At 45.8% G+C, this 17,542-nt stretch overlaps 1 protein-coding gene and 1 long non-coding RNA gene across 13 annotated transcripts in view; one reads left to right on the forward strand and one right to left on the reverse strand.

Moving 5' to 3' along the window:
- Positions 1-2,852: 2,852 nt before the first annotated feature.
- Positions 2,853-17,265, reverse strand: LOC108504806. 4 transcript variants are annotated; one of them, XR_001877257.1, is made up of 6 exons: positions 17,237-17,265; positions 14,920-15,046; positions 12,596-12,728; positions 10,618-10,749; positions 6,257-6,510; positions 2,853-4,581 (listed from the first exon to the last, which is right to left on the reverse strand). It is a non-coding gene; the product is annotated as an uncharacterized LOC108504806 (long non-coding RNA). The 4 variants fall into 4 exon arrangements; XR_001877256.1 differs by lacking the exon at positions 17,237-17,265 and adding an exon at positions 15,900-16,424; XR_001877255.1 differs by lacking the exon at positions 17,237-17,265 and having other exon boundaries at positions 2,853-4,391; positions 14,920-16,424.
- DENND4A (DENN domain containing 4A) overlaps positions 16,618-17,542 on the forward strand; it is a 50,637-nt gene continuing 49,712 nt past the window's right edge. For all 9 annotated transcript variants that reach the window (XM_017830229.1, XM_017830236.1, XM_017830232.1 and 6 more), the window contains exon 1: positions 16,618-16,730. The gene's annotated coding sequence lies outside the window, so the exon portion shown is untranslated. The remainder of the gene's footprint in view (positions 16,731-17,542) is intronic.

Below are 17,542 nucleotides of genomic sequence, written 5' to 3' on the forward strand. Positions count from 1 at the left end.
TTTTTTGTGTCCGTAAGTGTTACTTCCTCTTGCACCAAATTGCAGATGTTCCTCATCTGGAACTGGCACATCCTGTGCAGGACATCGGGGCAGAGAGTGAGGGCAGTGGCAATTCTGGGTGAGCTAAAAACCACAGTCCCCATGTTGCTGCACTGCTGTCACTTGTTGAACATCAGCCATTACGAAGCAGAGGCATTTTTAGCAATCATTTTTACCAAAACATGGACATTTGTGCAGATTGCCATGTAGCTGAGAAGCAGTGGGGGGTCTTTCTAGCTAAGCCTGTTTAAATGCATTTGATCATTTAAAATCAGATTTTTCATGGTGAAAACTGAAAGAGTTCTGTGTCTAAACAAGAATCAACAGAGCAGGGCACGAGGAGAGCGCTGGACTATCTGGGAGCTCCAGAAATTAAAGTCTTATATCCTGTTCAATCCTGGGTTAATTTTGTTGCTGTTCAGGCCCCAGATGAGAATATCCAAACCCTCAGGAAATGTCACTGTCAGCACAGGCTGGTTTTGGCTGCTCTGCTCTTTCTTTGTGTCCCCTCCTGGAGCAAGCTGGGATGGGGAGTGGGATGGGATGGCCCAGGACACCTGCCGTGCACATGAAACATGGCCAAAAAGCAGAGGTCAGGCCTGAAAGAACAGAGGACTCTGTGCTCTCTGACTGACAGCTTTTAATGGGAGAACAGTCACTCAGCACTGGCATTTCTGCTGCATTAATTGCCATTAGTGTCATCCTTGCGGGAACACTAAATTCATGGCAAACCTTGAATTAGCACACTCTCGTAATTCCTAACTTAGGCAGAACCATTTGCAGAGGCAGCACGTTCCAAGCAACTGGAGCAGAGACAAGGAATGATACTCAGCTGGGCCTTGGATGTTCAATTAAGAGAAGAAAAGCAGCAGAGGTCACACTCATAACTGCGTATTTATGGTTCTGTTCTGGAAATTCATACAGAGCTGCCAAAAGGGCCCAGCACCATTAATGTGCAGATGTGTGTCAGGGCTCCCAGCTCCGGCTGCCCCAGGCACTGTGTGCAGGCTCTCCCTGCACCTGATTTTCATTTCAGTCTCCCACTTCCCTCCTCCCACCAGCTCCTGAGACCCTGAGAGAAATCCTGGCCTAATAAAGTGGAAAATCTGCCACCATCTCCGATGGCTGTAGCATTCCCACAACAAGGTCAAGGTCTCTTTGCAGAGCAGACCAGTGGTGTTTGACATGGAAACGGAAGAAGGTGAAAGAGGGATGGCCACTATTTGTTGCTGATCCCAGTTTTTCAGGCTTGGAAATCCCTGCCCACACTTTGCCAAGCCCATCACTCTGCAAAGCTCAGGGAAAGATTTGGAATTGGAAATCGCAGTAATTCAAAACTGTCCTTGAATGGCTGTTGACCCAAATTCCTGTTTTCCAGATGAAAGCAGCCCCTGGCTTCACTGGGACAGAAGGCAGGAAGGACAAAAGCAAAACCCCAGAACCTACTCTGTTTTATCAGAGGAGAAATATTTCCTAAGGGGAAAATCCAATCAATACTTTGCAATTTCCTAACAATCCATGAATCATTGCAATTATGCAGAGATAATTCAAGCTTTCCAATCCAGCTGCTAAATTAGACAAAAGCGTACTCTTAGCACACTCTACCCCCATTTTGACACGTCAGTCAGAAACAAACCCCTTCAAATATAAAAATCCGTGCACAGAAATAAAAAAAAAAAAACACTCTTTTTTTAAACCCCGGACCAAATTAAATGGTCTACAATGTGCAAGGAATTCTATTTTTCAGGTAATTTTGTGCCACAGGTAGGAATAATGAAAATACACGGAGTCAATAGGAATTTTTCTGCTGATAGCTCACTTGTATTCCACCATCTGAGTTCTGCAGCTCTAAGAAGAAAATATATAAGATGAAATAGACCAAATCAAAATTAATTTCTAGATCAGCCTTTTCTTTCCTAACCTTGAGGTTGGAATAAAAAAAAAAGACCTGGATTTGAACAGGGACCTATCCAAAAATCAAACCTCATCCTGGTTTTGCTGTTCTTTAGGGGTCTTAGCAGCACTGAAGAAAGAGTGGCAAGGGAGCAGAAAAATTAACCATTTTCTGGAGACATTTTTCACTGGGACAATATTATGGAATAAGCAGAAAGGAAAGGAAGTTTTCAATGTGCTTTGGGGAGGAATTGAGTGCACGCCTCGATGACTTGGTGTTCCTTGTGCTGGCTGTCAAAATGAAGTCTTCAGTTTCCCGCATCCATTTTGGACTCAACACTCATCTCTTTGTCTGCATCCGCTGCCTCCGGAGACATCCCAGCAAGATAACACTGGCAGCCCCAGGATAATTGCTGGCCAGGATATCATTTCATAGAACCATCACTCCAAATCTTCTTCCTCTTACACGCCCTGCCACAGAGGTTTATTTCCTACCTAGAGTCAAAATCTGCTTGATGTTGGTACTGGTACCAGACAAATAGAGCGACAGCAGAGCAGCCATTGTCACATGGCCCATCATCCTCTAATTTGGATTCGAAAGCTCGGCCCTGGGGAATGAAGAAGGCAGTTTGGCTTCTGTGGCCAAGTCATTCTCTGCTGAAACAACCAGCAGAGCTGCTTGGCTGTGCTCAGCGTGGAGATGTTGTGAAGCTGCACGATTGTACAGGGAGCCAGGCTGAGACTGTAGAACTTTGCTCATTAAGATCATTAGAGAGCTGTCTGATGGAACAACTGGGATGGCTTTGATCTGGCAGAATACCCTTCCTCCTGTTCCCAGACCTTGGGAACCATCCAGTTCTCCACAATTATTTTTTTTTCAAGTCATGCAAAGAACACTCTTTGGGTTTTTTATAGGTTGCAATAACTTCTTCAGGAAAACTGCAGGCTGTAACAGCTATAACAAGATTAATTTAGTAAATAGAAACCCCGATATTTCAATGATTCCTCTATAAATATATTCACAGTTGGTTTTGCCAAGAAAATGACAAAATGTTTCTGATAATCCCAAAGATATTCCCTATAAATCCACTAGGTGTCCTACTGTTTTCAAGCAATTAGGCTCAAGGTTTGTTTGGGTTTTTTCCCTAGTTTTGCTGGCGAGGAATTAGTTTGAGGCTTTAGTGGAATTAGGTCTGGGTTAGCAGGTTGAAGAGACGTGTACGTGTGGTTTGTGTGACACAGCAGGACATCCGGCTCACGGCGGCAGCTCTTTTGGCAAATGCCACTAATGCTTCCCACAGAGACCAACTCAAGGTTAGAGGCTGGAAGAGAAGAGGGAAAAGAATCTGCCTTCCTCTCTTGGGAATGCTAAACAAGATCCAGCCGAGCCAAATCCTCTTTTCAGTCAACCTTGGTCATCTATTTATAGGACTGCTAAAGTGAGCCCAACGCTGACCTCAGAGGTGGTGGCAGCACATGTTTAACCTTCATCAGAGCTGCTCAGCACAGGCTGCAGTTGTGACATTCCTGGTCACTGCTCCAGTCCCTGATGGGGACAGTACAGCACCTGCTCACGAGGTGTCCTGTCACTCCCAACAAGGAGGGCATGTCAAATGCATCCCAAGGAAAGCAAGCTGAAAAACAGCCAAAGGGTAATTTTCTCATCTCAGAAAATACTTGAGGTGGAGTGTGGCCATTGGAGAGTGGCCAGATGCTTGGCTGCTCCCTCATTGTGTGGCCTGAGGCACACACACCGTATCCACCGTGCGATCCAGGACATCCCTCAGCCACCCTGGGATTTGGTGCTTGCGCTGAGCCCCAGCATGGCAGGCTGGAATTCTCTGAAACAGCCATCTCCTAGGTATTGAAAAAGCACCTTCATTACTACAGGGTTTTTCAGTGCTCAGAAGTGTGATGGATCAGTGAGGGACAACTACAGGGTGGTGTTTATGGTCTTGTCACTGAAGCACACATCACATGCTGTGCAATCCCTCCAGCCTTGTCTTCCTGAGCAATGGTTGTTCCATTGGCAAACACCTCCCCATTCACCCTCATTTCACAGGGCTGCCACAGCTTGAATCTACCCCACATCTACGTGAGGCAAGTGAGGAGAAAATCAGTTTTATTTTCTATTTAACAAATGCCAGGGGCAAAGATGCTCTCAAACAATGAGATTCTCTCCTTTTCCAGTAGGTGCTTTACGGCCAGAAGTCCTGCCCAGGGCTATTGGCTGTGCAAACAGGCACCAGGCAAGGTGTCAGCACCAGTTTAATCACAAGCTGCATGGAGAAATCAGAGGGGGAACAAGACCCTCCTGTCCTTGGCCCGCCAGGATTCCTTGCCATCAGGCATTGTGCATCCCAGGAAGCACTGAGCATCTGTCCTGTGCCATGTGTTACTGCACTGCCTCTATTCCCTGCTATTTGTGCTGAAGGTATGACAGTCATTTTCCTGACAACCTGCAAGAAGAAAAGGATCTTCCTCTGTGTGGATCCATAGGCACCTGCTGCAGCTCCACACAGCGTGCACCATATGTGGCTGAGAGGGGGTTTAACCTGGTCCAGCGTGTGTTTGCTGTGCCACAGAACAAACACCTCGAGCCTTGCCATGATTCAGAGCATTATGTGTGGGAGCCATCTGGTCCCGTAGCTGAAGGAGCAAATGGAAAATCTGATGAAAGCACAAACAGTCACAACGAGAGAGACTGAAAAGATGTGTTGATATTCCAAGCAGGAGTCTCCTTCCATGGGGGGTAATCTCATCATCCTCTCTCCTGCTCCTTCCTCTGGAAAGCTGCTGTCAGGCAGGTTGCACTCTCAGCTCAGTGAGTACGAACACCTTTGGGATGCTAAAAATATGTTTCATGTGCTTGAGCAAACCTCCTGAGACAAGAGTTTTCTCAGCAGCCAGCTGTGCAGTGAGTAAGATGTGCCAGCTGCTTTGGAGCACAGCACATTTTACGGAGCTTGGATTGATCCAGAACTCTGGCTGGTTTAAAATGTGCTCTCGATTAGGATTAGTCACTAAAATTTTCTCAGTGCTGTGCAGAATTACAGCTCATGGCTGTGACAGACTGAAAGGAGTTCCTCCTCAGCTTGCCTAGATGTTCTCAGCCCTGAAGTAGAGATGAATTTTGGAGGGACTGGAGCATTGGGGGAACAACAAGGAACTCAGTGCAGTGGATAGGGTAGAGTTTAGGATGGCTCGGATTTGTGTATAACGTGTCCAGGATATTGGGTTACTAAAATTGTCTACATTAGATTTTGGAGCCAGTCTGGGTTTCCCCCATTCTGGCCCTGGTTTCTGATGTTTGAAGGGCACAGGGAAGGCAGACAGAAGATGCCTATTTTAGTACATCTCTGCAGGGAATGCACACGTTTCAGACAGGTACACATTTGTTTCCTCTGACACCAAATTAATGGGAATTGATGTATTGATTCTGCAATTCTCCTAAAAATTGCTTCAAGTTTTAGCCTGTTCCCAAGCTGGTTAAATGTAATGTGCACACAGTTCAAGACATATATTTAATTATTCTAATATTAATACAGTTTAATAAATTCAGTGCCCTGTGAAATCCAGAAGATAATAGGATTGAGAGCAGTCCAGAAAGGCAAAGGTATCCGAGGCTGCATCCCCAGCATGGACAGCAGGTCAAGGAGGGGATTCTGCCCCTCTGCTCTGCAAAGGTGAGACCCCACAGGCAGAGCTGCCTCCAGCCCTGGGATCCCCAGCATCAGAAGGATATGGAGCTGCTGGAGCAAGTCCAGAGAAGGCCACAGAGAGCTCCAAGGGCTCGAGCCCCTCTGCTCTGGGGACAGGCTAGGAGAGCTGGGGGGGTTCACCTGGAGAAGGAAGGACTCCAAGGAGATCTTAGAGACCCTTCCAGTGCCTAAAGGGGCTCCAGGAGAGCTGGAGAGTGACTTGGGACAAGAAATGGAATGACAGGACAAGAGGAGTGGCTTCCCACTGCAAGAGGGCAGGGTTAGATGGGATATTGGGAAGGAATTCTTCCCTGGGAGGGTGGGGAGGCCCTGGCACAGGTTGCCCAGAGAAGCTGTGGCTGCCCCTGGATCCCTGGAAGTGTCCAAGGCCATGTTGGATGGGGCTTGGAGCAACCTGGGCTAGTGGAAGGTGTCCCTGCCATGGGCAGGGGGTTGGAATTGGATGATCTTTAAAGAGCCTTCCAAACTAAACCATTCTGGGATTCTATGACTCAATTATACAATAATAACCTGATCAGTCATTTGTCACTCTCAAGGGTTACATCTACTGTATTTATTAATATTCCCACATTTAACTAATTAAATACTGTCAAAGTACCCACCTTATGTACTGTATTTGTAGACTATGGGAGCATCTCTGTGCCATGGAGGCTCCTGGTCCCAGAAGGAGAATGGATCTTGTATTAGGAATGGAGTAAGAGTCTTGCATTTTCTTCTTTGATCACTGTGGCTCTGCTTTTATGATCTCACCAGGAAAGTTACTTGATGTTTCTATATTTTGAGTGTCAGCATGGCTCCTGCAAATGTTTGAAGTCATCCTTGTGCTTCATTTATTTTCCAGCAAACCAGCATCCATCTGCAGTTTAAGAATAGAACATACAAAAAAAACTGCATAAAACCCCAAAGCACAGAGCATAGAATTTCTGGGCAAAATTCTCTTCTCACCTACGCTTTCCTAACTCTGGAGTAGTGTCTTCATCATTCTCATTGTTACTCTGAACCCCGCTTTCATCTCATGGTGCCAGACCCAAAGGATCTGCCATACATGGCTAAATCCGATTTCATCACAACTGTTGCAATATCCTAGACAAAATTACAGTCTCAGAGGAAGTGCATAAAGATGCCACGGGCCTCAATATCCTAAAAATATGCTGCTGTCAGTGGTTCCCTGTTAGTAGTTTTCCATGCAAATGAAAATCCTACAGTGGTGGAGAACTGCTGAACTATGTGGAGCAGAGATTTTCTCCACACACACAAGCAGAGAATCTGCACGTTTTGGCTGAGCTCCCTTTTAAAAATTCATGTTTGAGAGCTCTTTCTTTAAACAAAGAAACGGTTTGCTCTAAATTGTTTGGTATTTATTTTGTATAACTCCGTTCCTTGGCTGTCCATGCTATAGAAATGCTGTTAAGCTCCAAGAAGACAGATTGCCTGGGCTGGAAGCCCCAGCCCTGATCCAGGGAAGCACATGGCTTCCTCACGATGATTAGGATGATTATAATTACTATTCAGTATACGGGGCAATTGTTTTTGGTGTTTAAAACAGAACAAAACAAAACAAAACAAAGCAGGTTTGGAAAGGAAAACAGAACATGAGAAAAAAAAATAGTTGTTAATAGGAAGTGGTTGACCTTCAGGAAGTAACTCCATATGCAGACTCTGCTATCCAGCGTTTCCAGTCATCAGAAAATGGAAAGAAAAAAACTGCCTTTAAACATCCCAAAGGCCCTTTAGAAAACAGTGCACCTCCCTTTCAGTAGGTATAACATTTTACATCTCCTGTCCAACAGCTGCTGGTGTCAAAGGCCAAGTGAGCAGGACGTGGAACGCAGAGCCTGAAGTTTTTCGGCAGTCGCTGGAGGCAGAACCATCTCAAGCTGTAGCAGATGTTCGCTGGCTTCCTGTCTGCCTATCAGCCCCACAAAGGCACCTCGGTGTGGTTGTTGTGCCCGGGGTAACTATGGAGATCCCAGCCGGGCCGTGCGGGGCCGATACGCCGAGCGGGCCCTGGCGCAGTCGGTTGTGACTGATCAAGCAAACGTTATGGTTTCTAAGAACTCGCTCTCGTTTTTCCATATGTACGTGAGTCATTCCCCCCACACGGCAAGGAAGTGGCAGAGCACAAAATCACTTCAGAAATGCCTTTCTGAGGTGAGGGTGTTACTTTGGCTTCAGTGCGTTCACGTTTTATATGTTGTTTCTAGTACACCATATAGATCCTACCAACTGTATTCCTCCAAAGCCTGGAATATGCTCCAGAAGAGAGTTCTTAACCATCAATTTAAATATCATTTCCACTAAACATTTTTCCTCACTGTTTTAATTCCTGTTTATATTCATCATGAGCTCCTGTAAATTATAACTTTGATATGAATGATTATATGCAAGTGTTAGAACAGTGCTCAATCTATTTTAGGGCTTTGAGATAGTTTAATGAGACTGATTTTTACACTGAGGCATTTAAATTAATATGCATTCCCAGTGCAGGCAAGACCCAGGGCAATTAAGTTTATTACTTAATAGACAGGAGTGCTTTTCCTCCATGAAATAGAAGAAATAAAGGAATTTACTTTTTATAAATTCTAGCACAGATGTTTTGCTTTAATAGTGACAGAAAAGGATGGTTTTGGAATGGTTCCTGTGCCCATGCTGAAACTGGAAACCAAAAGTGACAGCTCTGATTTACTAATGGTAGAAATGGTTACAGATATTCCCATGGGAAACAAAGGATTTCAAAGGAACACTGTCTCTGTTGGTGTTTGCCACATATCAGGGAAAAAGGTAAACATTATTGCCATTTTTAAATTGTTGGTAGCATTGCAAATCCCTGTTGACCTGGAAAATGCAAACAGTGGGCACAGTGGTCTCTGGAGTGCTCCTTCTAGGGGTGATAATCTGTGTATTACAACTTTTTTATGGCCCATGTTCCGGGAGGAACTGAAGCCCTTTGGGACAACTGGTTCCAGAGGAAGTAGGTGTGGATATGCTTTTGAAAAAATGACCTTCCATATGAAAGCTGTGGACCTAAAATTCAGTCACCTTCCTGTCCCCAAAGGCGAGCAACAGCAAGGCAGTGCATGAAAGAAATGAGAAAAGTTGTTGAGATCAGGATGTGAGGGACTTTATGCAAAGGACAGACTTGCAGGCAAAGGTGGATCTGATGAATGCAGCAATGGAAACTGCCTGAAGCTTCCGGGAAAACACCACAAGTACAAAGCTGAAAGAGGAAAAGAAGGAAAAAGGGGACCCAGGAATTAAACTCGGATGAATTGGGAATGTGGAGGAGGTGAATACAATTGTTTCGGTGAGTTCCTGGAAGGGATACAGTAAATGTATTTAAAAAGCAACATATTGGCACTTGACTGGATAAGAGAGTTTTTATTTGAAGTATTTGAAAATTGAGGTCAGTACTTAGACTTAGACTGTAAGGGGTAGCACAGTTGGAAGCAGGATGGATGAGATGGCTTAACAGGGCTTCATTGTAGTCAAATTAATTCAGTTTAAATAATTAATTCTCTTTCAAATTGACTCCACTCTGCACACTTGACATTTTGGAAAAGCTGCCATTGCTTGGCCTTCTGGTAAATGGTTTTGCATCTGTTTTCCATTGTTTCCCTCTTGAAAAACAAATCCTTGTCACTAACAGGAACCATCAGCAGCATGGAACAAATTGACTTGCCAAGGACATTTCCTCCAATTCCATTATTTATACTGGAAGTCTTTTTGTTGTATCGAGAGTCAGACTGTGATTTTTAAAAATTGCCATTTATTAAGGTAGTTTTTTATTGTGTTATGAGTCAAATTCAAACTTGGTTATGTGAATTACTTTCTTTGCATCAACATTTGGTCATACTTTTTTCAAGGAGGTGATGAACCAGTTAAATTAATCACTAATTCACAGTTTTCTCTGCCTACCTGGTTTTGTAGAGCCCCTTACTGTTGCAGCAGAGGATGCCCAGGTATGAGCCAGACCAGATAAACCACTCTCCCTCCTCTGCTCTCAGCACATTGATTTTGAGCCTCAACTGGCTGAGATTGAGAGGATCCATAATATTATTTGGCACAAATTGGGTTAAACAAATAGGGTTCGTATTTTACTCTCAAGGTGATTTGGTTTGTGTTTGCTCTCATATCCTTTCTCAGCTGCAGGCTGTGGACCAGTTGCTAAGACAGTGTTCATCTCCTCTAACCCCCCCCATGGCAGCAGCAGTGATACACGGCAAAGGAACACAACCATTAATTTGGGGGGTCTGATGAGTTTGGGGGCTCCCTCAGGTAACCTGGAGCCAACTCCCAGAGAGCTCAGCAAAGGGCAGAGCCTGGGCTGACCTAAATTCACGGTGACTCACCGGGGAGATTTACTGTTGTTACTCTGTTTTGCCCGTTTCTCAGCAGTTGCTCACACTTGCAACATGGACACTCTTACCTGACCGAATCAATAGATGAGCAGTTAGGAGCCAGTAAAATACAAGATAATATTGTAATAAGAGAAGGGAACATTCCAAAGCAGTTACAGAAGGATTTCAGATAATTAGGAGAGGAGTTGGGCAGTGATACAGATACAGAAAAAGCTTCACCCGAGATAAAATAACAGATACTAAAAATATCTGTATTGAGATTAAATCCTCATGACTCAGTATTTGAGCCAACCTCCATTCTCTAGGAATTAGTAAGATAATCATGCAAACAGGGCAGATCGTGGTCTATCACCTTGCTCCGGGCTTACACTTCCACTTCAAAGACGCACCTTAGGCTGAAAAAGGACAGACTCAGGCCTGAACTTTCAGGGAAATTGCAGATTTTTAAGGAATGTTCTGTAGCTGTAGCTTTTTTAAAAATCGGTGGGTTTATTTCTACCTAGAAAAAGTTGAATAGTGAACACTCTGGGTCTTGAAAGGCAAAAACACTGACAGCAGGACCCGAGACACGTTCTTTATATCAACCAGAACATAATTTTAAATACCTGTGACTCTGTAGCTAATAGCTGAGGAGTGATCAATCCAGCTTGCAAACAGAAACATGAAAGTGCCATTTCTTCTTTTTTTTTCATTCTGCACGATGTGTTTCCTGACTAGATGCATAAGTATTGAAAGTCCTGTAAGCATTTAAAGTATTTGGAAAGAAATGAGTATTTCGAAAAGTATTTTGACTTGCTGCAGAGTTTCAGGAAAGCAAAAATCTGTGTTAGGACAACACCAGCCAAAATCTGGGTCAAATTTCCAGTGCAGATGTGTCAGAAGCATTTTCTTGGAAGCTCTCCATGACAGTTAGTGAGAAGAGTGACCCAATGTTTTCTCACTGTACAAAATAACCGTTCTGTTTGATGATGTCATGGGCATGAAGCACTGCTTGTGTTTCCACAGCCCAGGCCTGTTTAAGCTTGTTTGGGAGCAGAGATTTCTTCTCTCAGAACACTCTCAAACAGGGAGTCTGGCAAATCTCTTTGGTACATCTCGACTGATCTCAATCAGTTTTCGGAATTTTAATGATCTGGGTTTATTTCCAGATAATGACTATTTATGTAAATGAGATGCCTCATAAATAAACACGGGAATTTTTCCATAATATTAATTACAGGCTTTATGGTTCAAACACTTAATATCCTAAAGGTGCTGTGTAATATACTAAATGGTGCTGTGGATTGTCTTTGATTTTATTGACTTAGTTATTTTGTTATTATATTTTAACTTGACTTACATATATTGGACTGTGTTTCCTAAACTAAAAGAAGCTGTGCAACGTGCCTGGATACATCAAATGATATCGAAGGACCAGAAAGATCAAAATGCATCATACAGTGGAAGTAGCAAATGGAACCCAGATTTCAGAATGTTTTCATGTAAGAATCAAATAAATTAGTTTTACTTGGAGAATCTCACCTTAAGTGTTGTTAGCCATTTACTCAAAAATGAGATAGTTCTAAATTAATTATAATCCTTTTCAGTTCTATTGCTGCTTCTCTTGAGAATCTCAATAGTGTTCTACAAACATTAATTAAGCCTAATAGTACTCCTGAGAAGTGGTTAACTGACAGATACACTTCACCCCTCATGATATAAGTGAACTCTAGAACAAAACACAAAAACTTTAAACAGCAGGACTACACAAGAGTTTTAGAGCCTGAAGTAAGTCAGGCAAAACTGTGGGGAATGTTTAGGTAATCGAATGCAATTGCTTGGCGTGGGCAGGATTCGAAGATAAATAAAAGTGCAAATAATGAGGAACTGAGATCTCTAGTGAAGGAAAGTGGGTTTTTATCTGATGTGAGAGGAGATACCACAGCACCACAGTGTCACGTGGTGTGGCTCTGGGTGGTGAACTGGACAGATTCAGAGGAAAACTGCTATTTGCAGAAATCACCTCCAGATGGGCCAAAGAGCCGGAGCCCACATGGAACCTTTAAGGCTGATGCCTGAACAGCAGGGACAGCAGTTAAGTCCTTCTCTCACCCCTGAGGGTACAGGAGCTGCTGAAAATAGCAACAAACCGGCAGTATCAGTGTGTACACTGACAGCCCCAGACTGTTGTGTTTGCTGGCCAATCTGCATGCACAATTTCCTTCCTGATATTTCTCCAGAAAGAGCAGCTTTTGTTATCTTGCCCTACTGATGACAGCAATACTTAAAACAGGTTAGTGCTGGCACACACAGCGAGTTGGCTTTGGTACATGCATTAGGACTTGGACCATCCTCAAGCAACCCCTCCTGCTGTCCCGTTCCCACAAAATGTGCCGCAAATATTTGTCTCGGAGCTTCCAGGGCCTATGGGAAGAGCCATTCCAGAACATGCTCCAGCTGTGCACAGTTATTTGCCTGCTAACAACAGGACAAGAGGTATGGCATCACCTGCTTGATTCCCCCAACCCGCAGCAACACAGCAAAGCACAAAGTTAACTGTTTTCTCCCTGATTAATCCCAAAGGCTGTCCCCTGGGGCTCTTACCATCCCATCTTTGAGAGCTGCTCCATGCTGCAGTGCCTTGTGAATAGTTTTAGCAGTTGCTGAGGGAAACTTTATGATGCACAGTCAGAATTCTCAGATGCACACTCTGAAATCTTGAGGAAGCAAATCGGCACTGGAAAGTGGAATGATAATGAGTTTGCATCAGAATTTTATTTCTAGAAATGACTTGGAAGCAGTTGGATCTCCTCCTTGGATACATTTTTCTTTCCTTTTTGTTTTCCAGCATTTCTGTGCTTCTGGGACCACAAACTCTCACATAAATATTGGCAATACATCCTTGCTGAGAAAGTCTACCTACTGGAGAAAAATCTGCTCATTTTATTCAAGCAGAACACCTAGACAATGCAATTAGACAATCAGACTTTATCCTTACTCATATACAGTAACATTCTTAATTGCATTTGTGAATTGTAGTTCATGACATACATGACTCTGATGCCTAATGAACTGCATGCTTCTGCTGAGTTCAGTGGCCTTTGGATCAGAGCCTGTGTTTGCTCCATTTCCCATATTTTTAGCTGCTTCTGTAAGTTCTTTATCTAGAGAAAGGTCTGAAACTTCTTTTTTTCCCCCATATATGCATGATAACTCTATTGCCTGTTGTATAATTTATAGTCAGTAGTTTCCCTGGAGTGCAAAAGGCTTTTCAGAAATACTATACTTGAATCAGTAAAAGGAAGGGTAACTGCACTGTTGTACTGCTGCATCATAATATTTAAGTACTTTATTATTTCATAATCTGTCCTAGAATTTAATCATTCTGAGCAGGGACAGTCTCTTTATGTAAAAAGGGATAAGTTCCAGATTTTCAAATATGCATATATTAAAAAAACCCATGAAGATGTTGCTTCATTTCTAGTGTGATCCCATCTTGCCAAAGGCTCCATTTCAGTGCATAACCCTCCGGATGCAGATCCATTACTGCACCATAAAGTGGGTTACTGGACAGGGGAAGGCAATTCGTCCTCTGAAATGCAGAGTCTTGTTTTGCCAGTTACAATTATCCATTATCATTATCTTTATGATTATTTTTACCAAGGTTACAGATAGGTCTATTCAAAAGATACTCTGTTGGGTTCTCTCGGAGCCTCATCCTTCTCCCCATAGATGTAAATGAGCAGTGCACACAGCACAGCCAAGTGAGCTCAAAAGGAATAAAACTGGTCAGAAAGTGAACAGACTAAGCCCTAAATTGCACACTTAAGGCACTGAAATCGTTTTGCCTATGGAAGCCAACCTCTGCCAGGAAAAACTGGGAATAGTAATAGCTGGGGTTTTTTTAAAGCACTGCTGAAGTCTCATGAATTATAAATCATCACATCTCACAATCCTGGGACAAAGTCAATTACAACCACGTCCTGGGACAAGGAAGTCCTCCCTTCTATTCCTGGCTCTGTCACTGACCATCTGCCACTTGTCCTCTGCCTTGCTGGAGTTTACCCATGTGTAAAACACAGTTAAAATAAGCTAAACCATACTCTGAAAATTACTTGAGTGCCACAAGCTAGAAATTTGGGGTTGTAACATGGAAAAAAATGGTTCTGTGGTTGCCAGTCTGCAGAAAGCCACCGTGTCTCGCTGGCTGCACTCCAGGGGAGGCTAAATCTGGCTGCCAGGGCTCCACCCTGCACTTGAGAGGCAGCAGAATCCCACAGAAATGCCTGGTGCCAGCCCACCTGCACTGCATGCAATTGTTAACTTGTTTAATTAACTTACTACACACAACAAGAATCTGATCCAACACTGACTGGGGTTAATAGGAAGAATTCTGCTGACTTAATGATCTTGGGGTTGGTCTCCACGTGCATGTAGAGACCACTGCCCAGAGATCCCGAAAATCCCGGGGAAGGGAAAGGCTTTGTGTGAGTGACACATAGACACATCTCTGTGCAATGAGCCTGGCAGGAGCTGGGCACACAGTAAATCTGTCTCTGCCTGTACAGTAGCACTATTCACTGGTGCTGCTCTTTATTCACAAATAAATACAGCACTGCAGCCATGATTCTTCACAGACCCTTTTGCACATGGTTTCAGATGAGCCCTAATGTGGAAAATTGATGACAAGCTACGCAGGAAAGCTTTGCGGTGAGATTTGTTAGGAAAGGTGACTTGACAAAGGTGGTGACAAGCTAATAATGAAATGGAACATTGCAATTAAATGTGCTGGTGGGGATGAAAGTGTGCCAGAGCCGAGAGCGTGAGCAGCAGGTAGGTCAGGGAGAGAAAGCAGCAGAGGCTTGATGGAATCGGGTGGGAAGGAGGGGGAGATGTAAGAACAAGAAAGACAGGACAGAGATAAGCACCGTTGGCTGTGATGGCAGCATTGGGCAGAAACTCCTCTGGTGTTTGTCAGGCCTTGCACAGCGAGATCCCCATCCTCGACAGCAATTTGTTGACCTTGACACAATGTGTAATTAAATGCAGATAATCCTAGAAGGACAGAAATGGTGGAGGGAAATAAATCAACAGCAAATCAAAGACATCTACAAAAAATTTTACCTATAAAATGAGCTGAAGACTGCCACAGAATATTTAAGAACTTTGTTTCTCTAAAATGAAAGTTTCCATTACGAATAGTCAAGAACATTTTCATGGCTGTGAACTTAAACCCTGCAAAGTGAACTATTCGTACATCTGTGCGGGGATTTTGCCTCAGTATAACAGCAGCTGAAACAATACTCTTAGAAGTAGGAACATACCCATTAATCTTGGGTGTTAACACTGAAGGCTAAAAATTATGCCCACGTGAAAAACCAGCAAGGGCAGAGAGAACAGAACACTTTGCATATCAAAATTACTATCACAAGCCACTTCACCATTGCTATTTACTTGAAAAGCATTTCCAGGATTAAAACATAGCAGAAACTGATTTGGAAAAATTTCTACCAGCACTTTAAATAATTTAATGCTGCTGCCCGGGTAGAGACTGGCTTGTGTCAGCTGTGGCGTTTCCTACCTGAGGGGTAGGAGGAGCAGCATTTCTGCTATAAACAATCAAATTAATAAAAGCATGTGGGGGAAAAAAGCCCTGTTCTGTACTTTTTTGCTTTTATATTCTCCTATTTGGTCGGATTTCTCAGAGGGATGAGGTAAACCAATACAGCAGGTTTGAACACATTCACAGTACAAATTCAGAATTTCATATGGATCTTGTGTCTTTATGACGAGCCACATCTAAACCCTCAAGCCAAACATCTAGAAGGGAGGGAAGCTTGAATTTAAAGCCAAAATTGTATGGTGGGATCCTATCCCTAAACATCACTTTGGTATAAAATTTGGATACTCAGGGTTGCAGATGTCAGAAAAGTAGTATTTCTGTGTTGGTACAGGCAGGAGGACTCGTTCTGTAGCGCTCAGCAACATCTTGACACGCTGCACTAATCTTAGCTGCACGCACTTAAAAGATTATTTTTGTCCCGGGTTCTTTTTCTAGTCTTTGATGCAACAGCCTGCTGCGGGTTACATCAAGCCTGCAGAAAATCCCTCGGTTTTCTCAACCCTGGTTTTCCAGACAGCCGGCACCTCCTCCGGGTCCAGGCGACGGGCGCCGCAGGTGAGCCAAATCCCGGCCTATTTGGGCCGGAGATTGATTTCTGTTTAAACTAAAGGTGCCGTTTAGATTAGAGGGCTGAGGTGGGGGGAGGTCTGTGGTCTGTGCGTTGCGTTTTAGGCGCTTTCACCGAGGGCGCCCCGCTCCCCCCTCACAGCTCGGAGCCGCCGGCGCCGCGCTCCGTGAGGGGGAAGGCGGGAGCGGCCGGACCCGCGGCTTGAGGGTGAAGGCGGGAGTGGCGGGGCCGCGGCGTGAGGGGAGCCCTCAGAGGGGAGCGGGAGCCGGCGGGCAGCGGGGCACGGCCGCCTCCCCCTCACGAAGCGGCGGGACCCGCGCCCGCCCCGCCACGCTCCCGAGTCACCGCCCGCCTCCCCCGCCCCGTGACAGCCAAGATGGCGGCGGAGGGGAGGGGGGATCCCGCCTGAGCCGCCCACACGGCGGGAGGCGGCGGGGGCGAGCCGGGCTCCGCTGGGATGCGATAAGGGCGCGGGCACCAAGCGCGCTGCCCCCCGCACTCCCTTCGCCGCCCGCTCCTCGCCCTGCGGAGCGCGGCCCTCGCCTGAGGTGAGGGCGGCGGGGCTGTCACCGCCGCGGGGCGGGGGGTTCTCCGCGGCGGTGCCGCGGATCGGGGTCGGCGGGCAAGGGGCGCGGGGCTGTCAGCGCGGGCGGGGGAGGCCGGCGCGGGCGGGCCGGGGGCTGGGGCGGCGCGGGGGTGGCGGGAACTTTGCGCTGGGCCGCGGTGGGAGGGGGTAAAACTTTCTCCTTCCTCCTTGTGCCCGGCGGGCCGAGGCTCCCGCCGGCCCCGGCCGGGCCCGAGGGGCTCCCCGGGGGGCGGCGGCGGCGGCGGCCGCGGCGGGCCCGGCCGAGCCCTCCCCGCCGGCCGTCCATGTTGCACGGGCCGGGGAGTGCGTGTTTGTGTGCGTGTGCCCCAAATCTATCCGTGCGCGCGTCCCCCCGATCCGGCTGTGTGCTCCCCAGACCCAGGCGGGTGTGCGTTCCCCAGATCCCCGTGTGTGTGTGTGTGTGTGTGCGTGTTCCCCCGTCCCCGCGCGCGCGTTCCCCGAATCCACGTGCGGTTTTTCCGCGCAGCATCAGCAGCAGCGCTGCGTCAGCCGGAATCGCCCCGCTGCTGCTCAGCCCCTCGGTGCCGTGTCTGCGTCCCGGCTTTCCCTTCGGCGAGCCCGGGTTATCCTACACCTGGATTAATGCGACGCGGTGCTAAAAATTAGCCCTGACATTTTTATCGCCGTTCCGTCATGAGGTCTGCGCGTAGCACAAGTTGCTGGCCAGGGAATGATGATGTTTAATAGCTTCCCGGCGATGGTTGTTATTCTGGAGTTAACTGCGTTTTGAAACGTGCCGCTTCTCCTTTGCTA

This window comes from Lepidothrix coronata, unplaced genomic scaffold (assembly GCF_001604755.1).
Source record: "Lepidothrix coronata isolate B3197 unplaced genomic scaffold, Lepidothrix_coronata-1.0 Scaffold176, whole genome shotgun sequence".
NCBI classification, from domain to species: Eukaryota; Metazoa; Chordata; class Aves; order Passeriformes; family Pipridae; genus Lepidothrix; species Lepidothrix coronata.